General features: G+C 43.8%; 1 pseudogene; it reads left to right on the top strand.

Annotated features, from left to right (window-relative positions):
• Positions 1-4,003: 4,003 nt before the first annotated feature.
• On the top strand, positions 4,004-5,002 carry LOC142002187 (olfactory receptor 52E4-like; annotated as a pseudogene).
• Positions 5,003-5,239: the final 237 nt, after the last annotated feature.

Genomic DNA, 5,239 nt, shown 5'->3' with positions numbered 1-5,239 from the left:
TTTGAAATCTGTTTTCCAGATCCTTCGGTGAAAGGCGCTACACATTATGAGAGTTACAGATGAGAATTACTGATCTCAGATCCTTTAGAGAGAGACCTGTGTCTCTGCAGGTAGTGTTCACTTCTTCTTCTCTCTGGATCTGCCTAGCGCAGGGTTGGTAACCAAAAAAAAGCCAGAAGAGCAATTTTTTCCAGTTCAGTTAAAACCTCAATAATGCAAGAGAGGCAATGCATGGCAATACGAGACTGTCCTTAATAAATAATGTCAGACCGTGCTTTTTGTCACCGCATTTTAAGAACCGGCAAATACAATGATGTAGAACGTGACACATGTTTACTGCAGTACAGTCACAAACCTGTCACCTATTCCATCTCCTCACACTTTCCACGTGTGAGTTTGTACCACTCTTTTCCTGACCTCCTCTCCTGACCTTTCTGTCCCGCTGGTGGATGCTGGAGGCAGTTTTCCAATGTGCTGATATCACATATTGGTTGCTATTTAGATATGAGTTGTTCATTGTTGGGTTTTTAGATGTTCGACATTTATTGAAAATAAGAGAGGGTTTTTTTATTTTTTATTTTGTGTCAGGGGCCACTAAGAAGTCCTTAACAAGCTACATGAAGCTCCTGAGCCACAGGCTGTAGACCCCTGGTCTAGTATCTACCCATCCACCCTGGGCATTTATCAAACCCTGTGGGGACCTAGTCTGTATCCCTAGTGTTCTCACGAGTCAACTATAAGTTTTAAACACACAAACACACAGAGCAGCCAGTTTCTCGCTGACTCAGCACAGATCCCTAGAGTTGTCATCTCCTTTTGGGAAGTTCCCTTAATTGCTGTTTGCTTCTAAAAGTGGATAAAGGGCACAGAAGGGCAGAGAGGCTGGCCTCCAGCTGATTTTCGCTCAGGTGCTCTTCTTTCCAAGGGAGGCCAATTGAACTCAGTGGAATTGCAGAGTTATGTTATAAATGATGTGAACCACTGTACTGGTGCTTGCAGTTGGATGCTGCTGCAGATGGTGGAATGAAAGATGTGTGGGACATGGCTGCCTGAGGGTGATTGCAAGGGGATGGATTCTCATCTCACCGTTGCAAGGTACACTAGCTTGTTGCTCAAAAATCCTGTGCAGTTCTGCACTGCAGGTGGTATGGGATAGAGAATTCACTTGTTTTCCATTCTGCAGTGAACAGGCATCAAACGTGACAGGCTCAATGTCTCTTCCAGTATCAGGGACCAAAATTTCACTCCTCCGTGTGCACCTTTGCCCACCACACCAGAAGGCCTTCAGCCCCAAATTGATTGAATTTGAGTCAACATAAAATACAAGTCCAAAACCTGAGGCTGTGGCCTGTACTTTGCTCAGGCCCTGCTAAGGCAAAAGGACTGAATCAATGCCTCAGCTGTGTGTGAAAACACAGAGATTGTCACCTCCCCTTCCTGCGTTTCAGGTTGGTGGCTGTTAATGGGAAGGGGAGGCAGTTGACTGATTTTATCTGCTGGAAAGGATGGCTGAACTGTGTTCCAGAAGTTGGCTGGACAGTTATGCCGGGGCCGGGGAACCTGGGGGGAGCCTTGAGTTACAAGGAGACACCAGAATGGGGTATTTCAACATAAACACTTATAATCTGGTGAATTTATAGGCAACTGAATAAGATGTCTCTTAATTCCAGGTGTCAGACAGTCTGCACTAGATCTGGTGGTGACAGTCCATTTGAGAATCCTATTCAGCAAAGCTCTTGCTTCGATAATGTCTGTGGCAAGAAGTTCCACAGGACAATTATAAACAAGGAAAATAAGTTTTGTTTCTTAGTGTCGTATATTGATATTTTCGGAGGAATCAATGTTGCCTTGAATGTGTGCAGTGAGACAAAAGAAACAGAAGCGCCGGATTGACTTCCTTTATTGATTAATTCATAGGATTCCAGGTCAAAAGAGGCTATTTCATCATTCACTCTGAGTTCCTGGCCATTAATTTCACCCCACAGTCCCAGTGCTGATCCCAGTGACTTGTGTCTGACAAAACCCTGGTCCCCACTCGGATTTTGCACCATAGAATCTGTGAGTCCCAGGGTGAGAATGGACCATTTGATTGCATTTAAGTGGTTTGTTTAGATGCACTCACCGCACTGAAACCTCCAGATTAATCAGGATGCCTGCCCTTCCCTTCTCCTGGTAACCCCTGTGCCACTCTCTGGGTCATGTATGAAATATATCTGCATCGATTTTCTATTTGCTTCGAAACTCTTGATGAAAAATGTGAAAAGTGCCAAGCTGAAAACAGACCTTTCAGAACACCCCTAGAAGAAGCCAAATTAACTGACAATGGTCCATTGACCCCTGCTCCCTCAGCTCTGTCAGCCACTTTTTAGTTCATTTTACATGTGCTCTGGCAATATCGGATAGTAAAGCCTATTGCACCAAAATGGGGTTCATGACTGACAGAACGTCTGTTATCCATAAAGGATGAGATTGGGTTATTTGACAAGGTCTCTTTCCTGTGAATCCTGAGTGACTTACATTAACTTTATTCCATGTTTTGATTTAATCCCAAACCACCTTCGCCATTGTTTCCTAGCCTTGACAGCTCTTATTCTTTTTAAATGGTTTCTTTCTTTTACATAATTTCTGTGTAACACTGAACTGCTCTATTTTTCCTTTTTTTTTTTTTTTGGATTTCATTGGTTTGGTTGATATCTGTATCTCCTACTGCTTCTTTCCAAATGCAGAACAAACTATCAATTGAACACATCTATTCTTTCTTCACTGTCTACACATTTCCTATCTCCTTTGAACAGCCGGCATGTCATTTTTCTGCATTTCTTTTGTTCTTAATATATTTAATAATTTATTTGATGTGATACACAGCCCTTCCAAGAGTGGAATGTCTCCTACTGTCTTGAATAACTCTTACCAATGTTTGTAGCTTCCAATTTATTTTTCTTGCTATCTAGTTTTTCCTTTCCCCTATTTGCTCTATGTTACTCTATTTTCCTCCTAATTTTTGCATTCACTTTACAAACAGAACTTCAGTTTCGACAGCGTTATCCACATTCTAGGTGATGGGATCATGAACTTTTGATGATATGATAACCTCTTCTTCAACAACTCACAACCTTTATTCCCAATTAAATAGTTTCTCTGAAACCTCCTTTCATGATCATTAGGTTCAGTGTTTGGGAATTAGCATTCTTGAAACACAAAGGGTCTTTAGATAATACTGGTTGGACTGTTGTGTTTGCCGATTAGAATGTAATCAGTTCCATCCTTTACTTTGTTTTCCTCTCTCATAAGCCCTCTTCTTTGTGTCTCCTCTAAACTACGTGTTCCCTAACTTCCTAGTCTGTGTAAATATAGCAGCTTCCTTCATTCTCCTAGCCTGTCCCCCAAATGCCCTTTGCAACTGCTACATCCTTCAGACAGACTGAGAGATTATAACTAAGTCCATATCCATGGCAGGTTATTTTTCCAACTCATTCATTAGGCACAAATTGCCTCTCTTTGACCAGTACTGTGAAAATCAGGTGTTTCCACTGAGATTATCTTATTGACTCAAGGTCTTTTCCCTGAGGTGCGTGCTAATTGGGATATTTCCTTCCCTCAGATTTTGAGCAACTAGGTGAACAGGAAACTCCCTTAAGGATGTAATCTCGAACTGGGGCTCATTTGATTAAGCCACAATGATGACTAATAAATACCACACTCATATTTCCAGCTAGTGCCTAATAGTATTCCAAACTCTGCACTAATTGGGAATGATTGACACATGGAGCACCATCAAACATGGACTTTGGCATCAGTAAAGGGAGCTGTTAATAGTTCCTTTCTCTCACTAATGATATTTTCTCAATGTGTGAAGAACAGCTAATCTGTTTCCTTCATGAGAACAGTTTACCACTGTGCAAGTACAGTGTGATATTAACATTGTTTCTCCGTTCAGGCATTCATACTGTGACCATCACCCTCAGGTCTGGGCACATACTAAGCATCGGGGGATATATGTTATATGAAAAAGACATCATAGTTCCGCAGAATAGGAGACCTTCTGTTATACTCCATGTCAGATTCCAACACAACCCATTTCATCAACCCCTCCTTCTTCATCCTGCTGGGGATTCCTGGCCTGGAGGTGGCCCATGTCTGGATCTCCATCCCCTTCTGCACCATATACATAATAGCCATCCTTGGCAACTTCACCATCCTGTTCATCGTGAAGAGGGAGACGAGCCTTCATGAGCCTATGTACTATTTCCTCTGCATGCTGGCTGCCAGCGACCTGGCCGTGTCTACGACCATCATGCCAAAAACTCTGAGCCTCTTTTGGTTCAACTTCAGGGAGATCGATTTCCATTCCTGCCTCACCCAGATGTACTTCATTCACTGCTTCACGACGGTGGAGTCTGGGATCTTTGTGGCCATGGCTTTTGATCGCTACGTGGCCATCTGTGATCCCCTGAGACATTCCACCATCCTGTCAAACCATGTAGTGGCCAAGATTGGGTTGGCCATTATTTTGCGAGGCAGTGTGCTCATGCTGCCCCATCCCCTCCTGGCAATACAGTGGTCATATTGCAGATCTAACATCATTCCCCACTCGTACTGTGAGCATATTGCTGTGGTGAAGCTGGCCTGTGCTGACACCCAAGTCAGTAATTACTACAGCCTCGCTTTGGCATTTTATGTCATTGGTCTGGATGTGTTTTTTATTACTGTGTCCTACATCCAGATCCTCAGAGCCATCTTTGTACTCCCTGGAAAGGACACTCGCCTGAAAACGTTTTGGACCTGTGGTTCCCACCTCTGTGTCTTTTCAGCCTCTTACATCCCAGCTCTCTTCTCCGTCCTCACCCACCGGTTTGGTCACAGTGTGCCCCTGCACTTGCACATTCTCATTGCCAACCTGTACCTCCTCATGCCCCCAATGCTACACCCCATCATCTATGGGGTGAGGACCAAACCAATCCGGGACAGTCTTCTCCTGCTCCTTAATCAGAAGAGGACCTAAGGTATCTTCCTGGCGCTCTGGCTTTCAGAGCAAGCTCCGTGTACAGCTGCTGATAATGTAGCTCTGGGCCTGTTTTCCTGAACCACTTACTGCTCAGTGAAAGGTACGTTAAATGCTTCCCTAGTCATGCTGTACTCTGACAATGTTGCAAACTGGGGGAATCTGTCTATTTCCAATTCATTCGGCTGCTATTGTTCCAATTGCTGGTCTGTGGGCTGCTGCTGCCCTCCCACCCAG

The sequence above is a fragment of the Carettochelys insculpta genome, chromosome 1 (genome assembly GCF_033958435.1).
Source record: "Carettochelys insculpta isolate YL-2023 chromosome 1, ASM3395843v1, whole genome shotgun sequence".
Classification (NCBI taxonomy): Eukaryota; Metazoa; Chordata; order Testudines; family Carettochelyidae; genus Carettochelys; species Carettochelys insculpta.
The sequence above is the reverse complement of the archived record's forward strand: the minus strand, read 5'-3'. Positions and strand labels throughout refer to the sequence as shown.